At 42.8% G+C, this 17501-nt stretch overlaps 1 long non-coding RNA gene across 1 annotated transcript in view; it reads right to left on the bottom strand.

Moving 5' to 3' along the window:
• The window catches only part of LOC109492734, a 61297-nt gene that overhangs the window by 13823 nt on the left and 29973 nt on the right, over positions 1–17501 (bottom strand). Inside the window, exon 2 of the long non-coding RNA XR_002146702.2 lies at positions 10534–10734. This is a non-coding gene — a long non-coding RNA (uncharacterized LOC109492734). The remainder of the gene's footprint in view (positions 1–10533; positions 10735–17501) is intronic.

Raw genomic sequence — 17501 nt, 5'->3', positions numbered from 1 at the left:
GGTGGCCTCGTCTTTCCGCCAAATGCAAGGAGACACCCCTCACAGAAGTTAACTCTGCGGCCGGGAATCTTTCCAGGGCAAATGACAGAAACGCAAAGCGGGCTAACTTCAACGAAAAATGGCTATCACACATCTCCGTGCCGGGCGCCGTTCTAATTCGCTCCTGCAATAACGTCCTCGACCTGCAATAACAACTCAGTGTCGCGAGGCTATCAGATGCCCCTTTTAGAGATAAAGAATCCGAGGCACGAAGAAATGAAGCAACTGGGCTTGTAGCCACAGAGTTCTTCGGTGACCGAGCTGGTGCAGCCCGTGGGGAAATGGATCAGCGCAGGGGAACCGGCGAGGCTACTGGAGTCAGAGCTCTTTCTCCCTTCTGCACGCGTCCTATCTGCTCTTGTCTGAAAGCTGGTCTCCTTCCCTCCTGCGGCAAGAAGGTCCTCTGTAAGCTCTGGGGAGCGTGGCTGCTTGCAGTCTCAGCCGAGCACCCCAGGGGAGCCGTGAGCTTCTTCCTCCCGGGATTTCTGTACCGAGGCCTTGCTGGGCGCGATGGGGAGCACGTGAGTTTGCCCATGATCTGGCCAAGCCTAGGTCACTGGCTCCTGTGGAAGGTGATAGCACCGTAATGGCTCCAGTTCTGCTTCCTTTCCTGTATCTGTGCCCTTTTCCATGTGACTTTGCAGTTCTCTCCACAACGAACCCACTTCTCGGTTGCTCAGGGCTGAGTGTGGCCGTGTGACTGCTCTGGCCAATGGGATGACATGTGCTGAGGTTGGACAAAGAACTCCCGCACCTGGGCTTCCATTCCTGGGGCTCTGCTGTGCCTCCAGAACTTGCTGGGCTGGCATCCTGGAGGCCGAGAGACCGTGGAGCGGAGCCCAGATGCCCCAGTGGCCCCTGCGACAGCCAGGCGGCCCCCCTTGGCTGGGGAGAGGACCAGCCAAGACCGGAAGCACTGCTCAGCTGAGCCCAGTCTAAATCATCAACCTGCAGACCAGCGAGCTAACGCAACGCGCTTAGGCCTCTGCGTTTCTGCCTTGGATTGTTGCCTGGCGGTCTTCACAGTGGAAGATGGGGCATGCTGGCTGAGGCCCACCAGGACCCCGGAGAGGCAGAGAAAAGGGGGCGCTCTTACCAGACAGAGGGCCCAAGGAAAGCATTCTGGACTAATAGGAGAACAGCTCTGTAATCCCCCAAGTTTACTTTTTCTGTTTTTAGGGATCTTGTTGAGGACATTATCCCTATGCTACCTGGAGTCTCTTTGTGATAAACCATGTGCATTTCTCTTAGATTTAAAATCCAAAGGCTTTGATTTTCTTAAGTACTATTTTCCCTTATGAATAATGCACATTTGTTAACTGAATAGATTTCCCTTTTTACCTTGACCTCCAGGAAGCTCAGGGCCAAAATTCTGGCCCAATATTAGTAAATGGTTGGTCCTGAAAAGATGCATGTTGTTATAGGAAACTTCCCTCCTTTTTCACCTCGCCGTTTGCCTCTTTTCCTTTCTCTTGATTTAAAAAGAAAAAACTCTCCCTCTCTCTTTCGTTGTGTATTTTTTCTTTTATTAAACTGCTTCAAATTCATTTGGGGATGAACAGTGATACAAACTTATAATGAATCAAAGTTGGCCAGCAGTTCGGGAAGAATACAAAATTTGTGGTTGTAGTAACTTTGGTATCATGAACATTGTGGTTTCACATTAAACTGGATTTTTAAAAAAATAAACAAGATCTCATAATAAGGGAAATGAACATTAAAATTACAATGAGTTTAGGGGCACTTGGGTGGCTCAGTTAGTTAACCGTCCGACTTTGGCTCAGGTCATAATGTCACAGTCCATGAGTTCGAGCCCCACGTCGGGCTCTGTGCTGACAGCTCAGAGCCTAAAGCCTCCTTCAGATTCTGTGTCTCCTTCTCTCTCTGCCCCTCCCCCTCTCGTGCTCTGTCTCTGTCTCTCTCTCTCTCTTTCAAAAATAAACATTAAAAAATATTTAAAACAAACAAACAAAAAAACCCAACATTACAATGAGTTTAGGACAGATCAAAATTTGGATGACCGATCTTGACAGTAAGAGTGCTAATTGGGACGACTTGTATGGCAAGCGACAATCCGACATGTCTTCTCAAAACGTGTATGTCCCTTGGTCCAGGGCTTCTAGGAGTTTATTTTAATTAATTTCATTTATTAAAATTAACCAATTTTACACCAAAATTTAAAAGCTGAAATAAATGTATTTAAATTTCACATTTAGGAATTTATCTTTCTAGATATGCAAAAAGATATATGTATAAGGATATTCACTTCGGCTCTGTGAGTGATAAATGTTTGGAAACCACCCAAATGTGCCTTAAGGGGGAACTGTTTAAAATACGGTATAATCCATTTAATGTAACAATAAGCAACCATTTAAAAATGAGAATATTATCAGGTGCCTGGGTGGCTCAGTCGGTTGAGCCGACTTCTGCTCAGGTCACGATCTCACAGTCTGTGAGTTCAAGCCCCACGTCGGGTGCTGTGCTGACAGCTCAGAGCCTGGAGCCTGCTTTGGATTCTGTGTCTCCCTCTCTCTCTGCGCCCCCCCCCCCCCCCCCGCTTGCGCTCTGTCTCTCTCTCTCAACAATAAATAAACATTAAAATAAACAAATAAAAATAAAAATGAGAATATTATCTATGTGATAACGCTAAAAGGTCTTTAGGCTTTAACATTAAAGGGGTGCCTGGGTGGCTCAGTTGGTTAAGCATTTGGCTCAGGTCATGATCCCAGGGTCGTGGGATTGAGCCCCATTTCGGGCTGTGTGTTGAATGCGGAGCCTGCTTAAGATTCTCTCTCTGCCCCTCCCCTGCTCACTTGCATGCTCTGTCTCTCTCTCTCTCTCTCTCTCTGAAAAACAGGATTTGACATTAAATAAGCAAAGCAAAGTGTAGAACGCTGTGTATGGTACACACTTTGGGGGGTGCAGGTGGATGCAGGTATACATAAAAGCCTACATGTATATGCTTGTGTGTGCGCAGAATATCTCTGGACGGACCCTCAAGGAAACTGGAGACCACTACTCGTTCTAGGGATGACAGCGAGGTGGCTGGAGCCAAAAGTCAGAGATTTAATTTTACACCTTTTGTGATTTTAGAATTTTGTGCCATATTTTATGAAATCTAGTTTAGAAAAATGATGGGGGAAAAATGAGTTCTCACTGGTTCGTTGCATAAAGAATGACCACAATTGCTTCTTAATGTGAGGGAAGAAAATGAATCTAACCCCTCAAGCAGCTCTCCGTAATAAAGCAATTGCGCCATTTATTAAATGATAGTTCAATGATCTGAAAGAATTAATTAGTACTCATGCCCCCAAAAGCATGGCTGCAGCCCGTGGAACACAGATTTATATATAGCACCCATTGTTACAGACACCATATCAACTCAACCAAATTTGCTGAGGGCCTCTCATCGGCCAAGTCTTTTGTCAGGAGCTGGAAACAAAAATACCCATAAGACTTTGTCTTTGTTCTTGAGATAGCCACATAAATGGCTAATACACTGTGATGAATTCTAGGACGGTTGAAGGCAGGAGTCATTGGGGTTGTCTTTGTATCTGCAGCATCTAGCATGTAGCAGACACTTTCAGAATGTTTGTGGAATGCATGAATGAGTGAGTGAATCAAGTAATGAAATTCTGCATTACGTATGGACAAAGGAGACAACTCTAGGGAGGGAGGCAACTTAAGAAGCGATAAACTGGGTCGTGAAGAATTACTCAAATCCACAGCCTCGTTACCCAGCACTAAGACTATCACAAAAGGTGTCCACGCAGAGGGTTGTCCATTATTGACATGAGCTATTATTGAGTAGGTCGGCAGGTGGGCAATTCCTGGTTTTCTGGAAGAACATGCCCTGTGGGGCCAGAAAGACTTGTGTTAAAAACCAAAATTCACCACTTATCCCCGGAAGACCATGGGCAACTCAACCTTTCTGAGCCTTCGCCTTTTCATTTATAAATTGGAAATAATCTTACCAAACGTACAGGTTAATTGTGAATGTTTGGGATCGCGGATTCATTTATTCACTTATTGAAGAAACAGCGAGCCATGAGTAGGTGCCTGGCACTGTGTTTGTATGTACAAAGTTGAGCCCGGCAGGGAAACCCAATAGATATTAATGCATGGAACCTGTTGCGCTATCGACATTGTTTGGTAACAGGTCATTCCTTCCACTCCGTGATCAGGAGGAATTAGGAAAGAGTGCATACTTCTGTTAGTGTGAAATGAATGGAAGGGAACTTCATAAAGAAAATGAAGGTGAGTAGAAGGATAAATCCACTCGTGGCTTAATAAGTTCAGAGAGGATTCTGACTCTCATTAGCAGAGACCACAGGGCCTTTTGGCAGGAATCTCCTGTTACTGGTGTAGGATGTCTGAAGTTTTTTGAAAACGTAAGTGGAGATCACCAAAGGAAAAATTAAGAAAAGTAGAACTGGGAGAAGCTGATCATCCCCAGTAGCCCCCACCCAGCTTCTAGACCCTAGGCTTCCCGCTGTCTTCACTTGGCTGAGGAGAGAAGGGCTTTCACTCACTCTGCTCCAAGGAGGCTATGAGGACCAACAGGTCAAGCAATTTGCTGACTTTTGTGGGGAGTTGGGGTGTGCGGTGGAGAGTGGCTAGAATAACAGGGGAAGTGGGGACACTGTTGGAGAAGAGCAGGTGTTCTGGAAGAGACAGAGGAGAGGTGTCTAACAGGCACTCCCTACCAGCCATGGGAAGGCCTCCAAGAGGAAATCCTGAAGCTCTGGTTGGTGAGAACCTTCTCCCTGAATAGAGGCAAGACAGTAGGCCAGAGGGCTCAATGTCTGATTTAGTCCAAACCCCCACCCCCAACCAATATTATAGGTTTCGAAGGGTTGCTATAGACATTGAATAATGACCTGTCTGAAACTTCTGTTTCATATTTCTTTGGGAAATATGATATAACTGGTAAAATCAACATTGAGGGCAAGAATCTCTGTGCCCATGAAGATATCTCCAGATGGGCTACGTGCGGCAAGGAGACCCATACACAGATGCCCCTCAGGGCTGAGATGCTCTTGTGGGCCATAGAGGAGGGACTTCTCACAGGGGCAGTGATGGCAGAAAGCCAGCATGGTGACCTGGCCTCTGCCTCGTTTTGCAATCTTCTCTCCTCCCTCTGTCCCCTTCCATGCGATGCTGCGGCCCCAGCATACATCTCCCTTCTCATTCTTGCACCTTCTTCATAAGGCTGTTTCTGTCTTAAACAGTTTTGCCAACTCCTCTGTGTTCTTCGAAGTTCAGATTGGGATTTTCCTTCCAGAAGTCAACTTTGGTCATCCTTTCTTTCACCTGCCTGTGCCCCCCAACCCATGCCGGCTCCCCACCGTCCCAAGTAGTAGATACCTTACCGTAGAGTCCTCAAGTTCCTTCCTTCTCTGACTCCTCCTCCACTGGGCTGTGGGCTTGAATATAGATAATGGGTCTTGTATCGTCACATCCCCAGAACCCGTGGCAGTATTTGGCGCGTAGTAGGGACCCCAAAAGTGGTTAGGTTGACTGAACTAGTTACTGAATGAGTGTGGAAAATGCACCCACTGGGGGAAAATGATCATTTTTGATCAAAAATGTTTTTCAAGGAGTTTAAATTGAGGTGATAGACCAGAGTCCACACTTCACCTCTTGCAGGATGGAAACGGAGGGGCAAAAAGGACCTGTCCTGAGCCGCTGAAGGGCACAAGGGTGTGAGAACATGCCCAGTATATAAAGGGACAGAGCCAAAAAGAGTCCACAAAATAACTGGTGGCTTTATGAGTTTTTCCCAGGAGGTGACATTTTCAAACACCAATTCCAAATCCTGAGAACAGCCTCTTTGGAATGGTTCTTGAAAAGCATTTGAGAGAGAAGCATTTGAGAGAGAGAAGTTAAAGCTAGAAACATAGGACTTCACTGACAGGAAGTGGTTTCGTTTTGTTTTGTTTTGTTTTGTTTTGTTTTTCCTCTACAGTTGAAGACTGGAAAACCCAACCCCATGCCTCTTGAAGATTTACAAACAGATGTGGCTCTCACGGACCATCCGCAGCCGCTGTCTCAAAGCCAGCCACTGCATGGCTTCCAAGGAGCAGTTTGTCTGACGGGAACCCACCGCCATCCCCTCCAAGGGCAGGGACCCAACCAGCTTCCTGCATGAGGTCATCGCTTCACAAGGGGGCTTAAAGCTATTTGTTTTTCAAACAGCTGCTTCCAACCTTGTACTGGCATCGAGATGTAAAATTGCAAAGTGATTATCAGCATTTCACATCGAATGAGTGCAAACCATGGGGTCAAGCCACAGACATGTCTTAATTCTGCTCATTGTCACCTTTGAGCCAAAGAGAGGTCACACAAAGGTGGGGTGGAAATGTTTCCTGATGGAAGGAAGCGGAGAGTTTTTTCTTAGGTGGTTTTGCCAAAACCTCAGGGCAAGGAAGTCTCCTTGCCCCCCCACCGCCCCCGCACACACACCCATGGAAGGTTCTGGAAGGCTGCTGTGGCATAGCTATGCATTGGGAAGACTGGATTCCCTCAGACGATCAGCCACCCTATGGGTTAGGCTTGTAACACCACCGCGGCTACTAGATTTAGAAACAAGAAATGAAAACTGGAATCAGGCTAAAGCCTGCCGCAATCAATTTGAAAGAAATGCATTTTTGTTAGCTACTGATAATGAGGGAAGGAATACGGTATTTCGCTTTGGCAGGTTTCATTTCAAAACTCCGGTTTCATCTGGGGCGCCTGGGTGGCGCAGTCGGTTAAGCGTCCGACTTCAGCCAGGTCACGATCTCGCGGTCCGTGAGTTCGAGCCCCGCGTCGGGCTCTGGGCTGATGGCTCGGAGCCTGGAGCCTGTTTCCGATTCTGTGTCTCCCTCTCTCTCTGCCCCTCCCCCGTTCATGCTCTGTCTCTCTCTGTCCCAAAAATAAATAAACGTTGAAAAAAAAAATTTAAAAAACAAAACTCCGGTTTCATCAACAGAGAGCTGGATGGCTTTGGGCAAGTTACTAGCGAGACAGAGCCTTCATTTCCTCCTGTTTACAATGGTAATTCTGGAACCTTCTACAGACAGTTCTTGTGAGGATTTGAGGTGGTGTATAGAAAGCTGACTCCTGCAGCAAAGATAGGGTGTAAAATGTGACATTAGTAATGGTAATGTAGTATTTCGCTTTGAAAAACTGTCTCTCTTCAAGTAACTGGGCGACTCACTCCCGAGTCCAGGAAACAGAGAAAGAGGCAGCAGGCAAGACAGAAATGACGACAGGGCCAAGGTAATGAAATCCCATTTTATGAAGCAAATGACAAGGTGCATATGGCCTGGTCTAGTACCTTCTTCTTTATGGGCTCCTGCCATGTGTTCATGTGTTGACTAAGGTGGGGCTAAAGGTCTCTCCATATTCATAGTCCAAGAAAACTGGATTATTTCACTGTCAGATGGAGGCGCAGCCTGCTCAGAAGGGAGTTTATTTGATCCTTACTCCCCGAGGCCCCAACTTCCCAAGGGAATTCCGCCCGGCTCCTTTCCTTCCAGCGCACAGAGCGCGGGCCACGCAATCCGTCTATCTTTTGGCACCTGAGCAATGCCTGAGAAGCAGGTGCATCTGCTTAATATCCAACCTGTTTTTATTGCCAACCCCAATGACACCAGTGGGTTCAACTGACCACGATTGTAGAGGAGTCAGGGTTTGTCCTTGTTCCAAGAATACAATTTCATAACAGCCATAAAACGAGGACTCTGTTTAGCTCAAGGATATTGAACCGGGGTGAGGAGCTCCAGCTGGGAAACTAAGGATGATAAACTTCGCCGCAAATTGGCCAGAGTGTCGTTATACCAGTCTTTTGTCTTCTTGGAGAGGTCATAAAAGGCATCCAAGACGCTGTGTTTGAGTTTCAATAAAACGCAGATCCCCCTCCCCTGATCCACGCCTCCGGGGTGCCTTCCCTACGACTCCCAGTAACACTCGGGCAAACAATAGTCTTGGACTGTGTAAAAAGGGCATTTAATGAAATCCTTTTGATGCGACATGCTGAACGCATAAACTGAAGGATACTAGCACAAACCGTGGTCCAGTGTCCTGAGAACCAGTCATGGACCACCTGGCTCAGTCTTGGTTCAGGACAAACCAATACAACCATCTCTACTGTGGACATAAAAACAATGGCCCCCAAAACGATACCCCGAGAAGGGCACAGACGTTAAAGAGGTGCACCTGAAACAGCTGGGAGAGTTGTAGAGCCACCTCCTTTCAAGAAAAAGAGCATCTTTTGGTTTTTTTTGCCACCTAGAGTCTTTCCCATTCGAGAATCACCCCCTCACTTGCTGCCGGTCCTTACGGTTCTGTGGAATTTGAATCCGTACCTGATCCAGGAGGTTGAATGATCCAGGAGTAAGCCAAGCAGTACCTATTTTCCCTGACCACTGATTGGTCGAGAGAGAGGCATGTGACTCACACAGAGCCAATGAGATTTTATGAGGGAGTTCTGGGAAACTCACTCTGGCTGTGAAATGAGAGGGTTGGGAATGCCATGTGAGGTCTGGGGCTACTGAAAGAGGAAGCCTGGGGCCCGGAAGAGCCAAGGAGAGAACTGGGTCTGGGGGTCATCATCTGAGCCCTGCCCAAGCCAGCCCTTCTACGGACTTTGCGATTCTGTGAGTCACCAACCTCCCTTTTCTGCCCCAGCCGCTTCAGGTGGGGAATTTTGCCACCTGCAGCCCTTTATTGCCCCAGTGTCTCTACTCTTGCTCCTTATCACTTCCTCTTTTTACTTGTTTTCTCATTTTAAAAGCATTACGTACTTATTTTCGGCAATTTCGCAAACACGAAATAAAAGAAAGCAACTTTCCCAAGACCACGCAGATCTCAGGTGGCTAAGACATGATTCTTAACTGCGGCTGGCTGATGTCCAAGGCTATTTTCCTAACCCTACAACCTACTTTCGGCCTCTCACAGGCTTCTAGGCATTTCAGTGGAGAACCTTCAGGCTCTTCCTCCCTTTGGAGTAGTTTTTTCTCATGAGCATAGATAATTATTCTTCTGCAAAGTTGGAGTGATGATATACATATAGTTTAGATACTTTTTTAAACTTAGTAATATATTACGGACATTTCCCCAAGTCTTTAAGTATTTTACAGGAACACTATTTTTAATGGCTGCATACTATTTCATTTGAATTGAATATATCAGAATTTGTTTATTTAAACGTTCTTTTATTGTTGGACCTTTATGTGATCCATATTCTTTTCTAATTTTTTATATCCTTTCCTTTAAAAAAAAAAAAACCAAATAGGTGGAGCTAGGAGATTTTAGGCAAGTGAAATTATCCTTTAAAAAAAAATTTAATGTTGATTTCTGAGACAGAGTGTTAGCAGGGGAGGGGCAGAGATAGAGGAAGACACAGAATCCGAAGCAGGCTCCAGGCTCTGAGCTGTCAGCACAGAGCCCGACGCGGGGCTCGAATTCATGAACAATGAGATCATGACCTGAGCCAAAGTCAGATGCTTAACTGACTAAGCCACCCAGGCATCCTGGCAAGGGAAATTATTCTATATGATATGGTAATGGTGGGTACTTGTCATGCATTTGTCAAAACCCCAAAATATACCACAAAAAAAGAGTGAACCCTACGTAAACTATGTACTTTAGTTAATAACGATGTCTTAACATCATTGTTGTGTCATCAATTATAACAGATATACCCCACCCAGTGCAAGCTATTAATAATAAAAGAAACTGGAGAAGAAGGGTATATTGGAATTTTCTGTACTCTCTGCTCAATTTTTCTGAAAATCTAAAACTTTTTCATAAAATATTCTATTCATGAAAATTAGTTAACAGTCTAAATGAACAAACAAAAAGCCACATGAATATAAATTGTTCACCAGTTCTGATTATTTTCTTACGATGAATTCGTAGGAGCAGAATTACTGGAACAAAGGTTAAGATGTTGTAGACACGTTATGATCGTTTCTTTTCAGGAAGAACAAAAATGTATCACTTTACATACTCACCACCAATGCGCTAGAGTGTCTAGTCCATTCCATTCTTGTTAACACTAAAAGGGATTGAGTCTTTAAATCTTTGCAAATTTAATGAAAAACACATAATGCCTACATCTGATTGCCTGTCTTCATTAACTATAAAAATTAAGGCAGTATGTTACATGTTAATGGTACAGAATAAATATTTCAGAAACAGAATTAAGTTCTTGAAAAAGGTAGTATCAGTGGGCGCCTGGGTGGCTCAGTCGGCTAAGCATCCGACTCTTGATTTCAGTTCAGGCCATGATCTCATGGTTCATGAGTCTGAGCCCCGCAACGGGCTCCATGCTGACAGTACAGAGCCTGCTTGAGGTTCTCTCTCTCCCTCTCTCTCTCTCTCTGCACCTCCCACATGCTCTGTCTCTCTCTGTTAAAATAAATAAACTTTTTTTAAAGGTAGCATCACAAACCATTGGACAAAAAGAATAATTTCTCGGGGCAAAGTGAGATTCACACGTCATACCTCCTCCAGTGGTCTTCAAGCATGAGTGTACATCCAGAGCCCTCAGACGACTTCTTAAAAGACATATTGATATGTTCCAGGCCATTTCTAGTTCAGGAGGCCACAAGGCTCAGCATTTCATTTCTGCCACGGTTTCAGATGATACTGATGCTGCTGGTCTGGGGATCACACCTTGAGAAACAATCCCTCGTACAACAAACTCTAGGAAGAAAAGAACCGTGGATGAAAAAATAAGTCAAGTCTCTCTCGGTCCTTGACAGGTTAAGAATGTAAAATGCACGGATGTAGATGGTCTTAATAGTATAATTAATAATGTAAGTGTATATATATACATATAGAAATTTATGTGTTACATAATTATATTCCAGAATGTATTTTTTTTCAAGTGTGTATGAAATGATTACAGACCTTAATTATACACCAGGAATAAGGTCCACATTTTACCATAAAACCAACCTCAACATATTTTTAATAGCAGAAAGAGGATGGATCACATTTTCTGTCTAAAATGCAATAAATCTGGAAATAAACAAGTGGGAACAATCCAGTGATAGCATCCCAGCCACTTGGGAAATATACCACTCTCTCTCTCAATACATATTTGCTAACACAACAAGAATGAGACCGCTGGGCACCAAAATGCATATGTTGAAGTCAAAGTGTTCTCGAGCTGCAAGTTCTCCCATTGCTAGCAAAGAAGAGTGACATGAACTAATTGTGAAACTCAAAAATTTAGGAAAAGAATACCAAACCTAAAGGAGAAGGAAATAAACACAAAAAAGCATGAAGCTTTGCAGAAACCAGAAAACCTAAAAGCAGGAGAGTTGATTCATTAATGAAAGAGAAAAACTCAAGAAAAGCAAGTCATAATCTCCCTTAATCCAAGAAGCAGAAAGAGTAAGAAAATGCAAATATCCAAAACCCGACAAAAGAAAAGGCCGATAACCACCGAGGCAGGGGAAAGCTCTCAAAAGTCTTAAAAGATACTTTGTAAACCTGTGGAAATAAACTTAAAAACTGATAGGGACAATTATTCTGAGATAAATAAATGTCCCCCATGAAGAAGAAATAGGAAACCTAAAATAAACTAGGAGATGATTGTGAAGGAACCTCTCCCTAAAGAAGCCGGGTCCACACAGCTTACGTGGCTCCAACCATCAAAGAAGAGAGAATACAGAAATTACTTAAATTGTTCCAGAACTCAAAGAAAGAAGGAGTGCTTCTCAATGCTCTACTGTTTTTACAAAGCCAGAAAAACACTGCAACAAAACCTATCAAAGACACACTAAAAAGAAAGCTGCAGACCTCATTTCACTTGTAAATCCTAAACAAAATAGTAGCAGGTAGGATCCATCAGTACCAGCAGGCCATTGTCATTACTGACCCATGACGTCTGTCCAAGCCAGCACGATAAGCCAAAACAGAAGACGTAAGTATTAGAGAGCAGCAAGCAAAATTATCTTTACTTGAAGAAAAAGTGATGCTATACAGAGAAAACCCAACAGCATGGACGGAAAGCCATTAAAACCAGTGATGATACAATTCGAGTCCCAAAACAAATAGACAAAAAAAGTAATCACTTTCATACTAACCAGTCAGAAAGTATAACGGATAAACAATTCCACTCATAATAGCAACTTATAGATATCCTAAAGGAATATGATGCATGCTCTATCGAGAAAACAACAAAACTCTCTAGATGGACAATAGAAGAGATGGGAGAGGCCGACCTGGTAGATTGTGAAGCAGGGGAAAAGCAATTATTAGTTTCTGAGCTGTAAGATTTGACTACAGAATTTCTCCTGGGAGAGAAAAGTGTTTTTGTTAAGCCAACACCTTGATGGGCTGGTTTAATTTGGGCAAGATAGTGCCTGTTCCTTGCTGTGGAGGACAAGAATTAAAATAGATCGGGTTGGAGGAGAGTAAACCAGGAAGAAGAAGGCAAGAGATCCCGGGGGTGCGACTGAAGCTTAATCGGAAAGTGAGGACCTTCTTCCTGTAAGAGGACAAGTAGAGGCTTTTGAGAGCAAATACGTAAACATTCCAATATTCAGTTGAAAGTCATTTGTTCTCTTGGTTTTAATGTAAGCCATTCGCGGAGCCTCCAAATCTTCGGTGATGAAGATTGTGGTTGTGGTCGTGGTGATAACCGTTCGTGTTTATTGTGTACCCACTTTCTAGGCAATACACTAAGCATTTAAACTGTGTTTATCATTTAATAGTCAAAAAAAATCTATTTCCCATAACAGATGAGGAACTCAGGCAGAGAGAAGTTAAGTCCCTTGACCAAGCGCACAGCTTGCCAGTGGAGTCTAACTGTTGACCTAGACATTCTGACTCCAGGGCTCAGACTTATCCTGAAGTTGCCCATGTCGTGTGCTCGTGGCCTTGAGTTCATGCCAGCAAAAAGATCAGATGGTCTCCAGTGGGGTGTTGTGGACTGGAGAAAGGACAGTCGTGCAGGGGTCAGAGCCAGAGCAGAGATCAAAAATTCCATGGAAGCAGAAAACTGGAACTGGCTCAGGAAAAAATAAACACCGAACCCCTTCCACTGCCATGAAACCCCAGAGAGACTGAGAAGCGTGTTGGGACTTCTATCAGGTGTGAGATGGGATGTTGAGACAATTTTATTACATCTTAAAGTAAACGATTACTTCAGCTGGCTGGATAATGTAAATTCATCCAAGAGGCTGAAATATGGCTTATGATTATTAAAATGCCAACGTTCCCTAAAAGAATCCGTAAAAATAAATCCAAGCCCTCCCAAATTCTAATGGGATTCTCTAAGTTGCCCAAATTATTAAAAATGTATTTAGTAGAATAAACTTAGACAAATTGCCAAGGAAAGAGCTAAAAAGAACTGTTACATTGTTTGGTTTCTTTGCTATGGAGTTGTAGGAGTTCTTTATATATTTTGGATGATAACCCCTTATCAGATATAGAATCTGCAAATATTTCCTCCCATCCAGTGGGTTGCATTTCCATTTTGTTGATTTCCTTTGCTGTGCCGAAGTTTTTTAGTTTGAGGTAGTCCTACTGGTCTATTTTTTTTTTTCTTTTCTTGCCTTTGCTTTTGGAGTCAGATTTTAAAAATCATCACCAAGACCAATGTCAAGGAGCTTCTCACCTCTATTTTCTTCTAGGAGTTTTATGCTTTCAGGTCTTACAATCGAGACTTTAATCCATTTTGAGTTAATTTTTGCGTGTGGTGTAAGACAGTGGTCCAGTTTCATTCTTTTGTGTGTGGCTGTCCAGTTTTCCCAGGAGCATTTATTTCTCCGTTGTATATACTTGTCTCCTTTGCTGTAAATTATTTGACCATGGGTTTGTAGCTGGGATCTCTATTCTATTTTATTGATCTCTGTGTTCGTTTTTATGCCAATAACACACATTTTGATGACCATAGCTTTGCACGATAGTTTGAGATCAGGGAGCATGATGCCTTCAGCTTCGTTCTTCTTTCTCAAGATCATTTTGTTTATTTAGGGTCTTTTGTGATTTCATACACATTTTAAGATTATTCTATTTCTGTGAAAAGTGCCATTGGAATTTGGATAGGGATTGCATTGAATCTGTAGATTGCTTTGGGAAGTGTGTATATTTTAACAATATTAATTCTTTCAACCCATGAGCACAGCGTATTTTTCCACTTCTCTGTGTCTTCTTCCATTTCTTTCATCAGTGTTTTATAATTTTCGGTGTACGGGTCTTTCACCTGCTCGGTTATATTTTTTCTAGTTATTTGATTCTTTTTGATGCAATTGTAAATAGACTTGTTTTCATAATTTCTCTTTTTGATCATAGTTTTTAATGTGAATTTTTATTTTTGAGAGAGAGAGAATGAGCAGAGGAGGGGTGGGGGAGGGGGACAGAGGATCCAAAGGGTGCTCCTCACTGATAGCAGCGAGCCCAATGAAAGCTCAAATTCAAGAACTATGAGATCATGACCAGAGCCGAAGTCAGGCGCTCAACCGACTGAGTCACCCAGACACCTCTGATCATTATTAATGTGTAGAAACACAACAGATTTTTCGGTATTGATTCCATATCCTGCAACGTTACTGAATTTGTTTATTAATTCTAATAGTGTTGGGTGGTGTCTTTAGGGCTTTCTGTATACTATCATGTAATCTGCAAATATTGGCAGTTTTACCCTTTTCTTTCTAATTTGGATGCCTTTATTCTTTTTCTTGCCTAATTGCTCTGGCTAGGACTTCCAATACTATGTTGAATAAAAGTGACAAGAGTGGGCATCTCTGTCTTGTTCCTGATCTTAGAAGAAAAGCATTCACTTTTTTACCATTGAGTGTGATGTTAGTTGTGGGTTTGTCATATATGGCCTTTATTATGTTGAAGCACGTTCCCTCTCCACCCACTTTGTTGAGAGTTTTTATCATAAATGAATGTTGAATTTTAACAAACTTTTTTTCTGCATCTACTGAAATTATCATCTGATTTTCCTCCTTGAGTTTATTGATGTCATGTATCATGTTGATTGATTTGCAAATATTGAAACTTTCTTGCATCCCTGGAATAAATCCCCACTTCATCATGGCGTATGACCCTTTTAACGTATTGGTTTGCCAATATTTTGTGAGGATTTTTGCATCTATGTTCATCATGGGTATTGACCTATGATTTTTGTTTGTTTGTTTTTGTGGGGTCTGTCTGGTTTTAGTATCAGAATAATGCTGGCCTTGTGAAATGACTTTGAACGTACTTCCTTCTCTTCTAGTTTTTGGAAGATTTTGAGAGGATTGGTGTTAATTCTTCTTTGCATGTTGGCAGAATTCACCAGTGAAGCCATTTGCTGCTGGACTTTTGTTCACTGAGAGGTTTTTGATTACTGATTCAATCTTCTTATTATCAATAAGTCTCTTCAGATTTTCCATTTCTTCATAATTGAGGCTGGAAGGTTGTGTATTTCTAGGGATTTATCCATTTCATCCAGGTTGTCCAATTTGTTGGTTAAGTTAAAAACGGCCAGAGGATCTGAATAGACATTTTTTTAAGGAAGACATACAGATGGCCTGCAGGTGCATGAAAAGATGCTCAACATCACGAATCATCAGGGAGATGCAAATCAAAGCCATAATGAGACATCGCTTTGCACCTGTTAAAATGGCTAGTATCAAAAAGATAAGAAATAACAAGTGTTGGCAAGAATGTGCAGAGAAGGGAACCCTTCTGCACTGTAGATGGAGATGTAAACTGGTGTAGCCTCTAGGGAAAACTGTATGGAAGTTCCTTAAAAAATGAAAAATAAAACTACTATATGATCCAGCAATCCCACTTCTGAGTATCCAAAGAAAATGAAAACACTAATTCAGAAAGATATATGCATCCCATGTTCATGACAGCAAGATATAGAAACAACCTAAGTGCCCATCAATGGATGAATGGATAAAGAAGATATATACACCCACACATACAAGGGAATATTATTCAGCTATAAAAAGGAATGAAATCTTGCCATTTATGACAACATGAATGGACCTTGAGGGCATTATGCTAAGTGAAATAAATCGGAGGAAGACAAATACCACATGATTTCACTCATATGTGAATTTTTTAATTGAAAAAAATAACAAGCTTATGGGTATAGAGAACAGATTGGTGATTGCCAGAGCCAGGGGTTGTGGGATGGGCAAAATACGTGAAGGGGGTCGGAAGGCACAAATTCCAGTTAGGAAATAAATAAGTCCTGGGGATGTCATGGACAAGCACGGTGACTATAGTTACTAATACCGTATTGCATATTTGAAAATTGCCAAGAGAGTAGATGTTAAAAGTGCTCATTACAAAACAAGGGGAATTATTAAGGAGAACTTCACCCATGAGATAATAAAACACATTATGAAGCTACATGAATTAAAAGAGTATATATTTCAAATCAGGAAACTAGTCAATAACTAATGTTTGAACGAATGGTTGAACATTTGAAAAAAATCTAGACACCTTTCTACATCTTACACCAAATATAAATTCAAACGAACCAAGGATTTTAATACGAAAATGTAACACAAAAGTACTACCGTAAAACATGGATGAATAATCTTGGTGTGACGAAAACCATTCCAAGTTCGATACAGCCTTCCAGCTCACCCCCTAACCACCAAAAGGGGGAAAAGAAGATGGCCTGGATATTTTCAAAGCCAGGATTTGATGAGATAGTTAATTGAGCGCTTGTAATTATTCCCGGTTCCACCCAAATTTTCATGAAGTGTAGAAATATATATATTATATATATATATATATATATATACTTTAATAATAAAATGATAACTGGTTTGGATAATAAGAAAGAGTGCCATTGGCAGACAAGAACTTTTGAAAAGCTCCTTTAAAAAGCCAAATGGATCCGATCAACATAGAGAAAAGAGAAGAAAAGGGCCATAGGAAACCCATGCCTCAGACATTTGCAGGAGAAACTTCCGTAGAAGAGGGAGAGGTTGGTGGCTGCTGGGAACCCCCGGGGACAGATTGTGGGAAGAGGAAGGAAGAGCGGGTTGGAGTTACTGCGAATGTGTGGTTAGTTGAGGGCCTGCCTCCAAGTACCGACATCCTGACAAAAAAGCAGTGAGTGGGCACTGAGTCCAGAGAACAGGGCAGTGCCCAGGTAGCTACTGACCCCAGAGAGGAGAGAGAACAAACTCTCAGTATGACAGTGGCTCGGACACCAGTGTTTTCTTACTCTCCCTTCTAAAACCCCTCTAAGATAATCAGAGATTTTGATTTTTCTTGACTCATAAACCCACAAGGACAGACAGACTGGGAAACCCGACAGCTGTAACGAAGTCCGGGATGCTAGGAAACAGGTGGACCGGCGGAAACTGACTGGAGAAAGCTGGCTACCCCCTACCCCCACGGGGTGGGGGTAGGGGGTAGCCAAGAAGCCACCTGCTCTATACCGCAAGACTCCCAAAAGGGGGCGTCAGATGCCTCTGCAGTAGCAATGAAGGTAGTGC

The sequence above is a fragment of the Felis catus genome, chromosome D2 (assembly GCF_018350175.1).
Source record: "Felis catus isolate Fca126 chromosome D2, F.catus_Fca126_mat1.0, whole genome shotgun sequence".
NCBI lineage: Eukaryota > Metazoa > Chordata > Mammalia > Carnivora > Felidae > Felis > Felis catus.
This window is presented reverse-complemented; position numbering and strand designations above follow the sequence as displayed.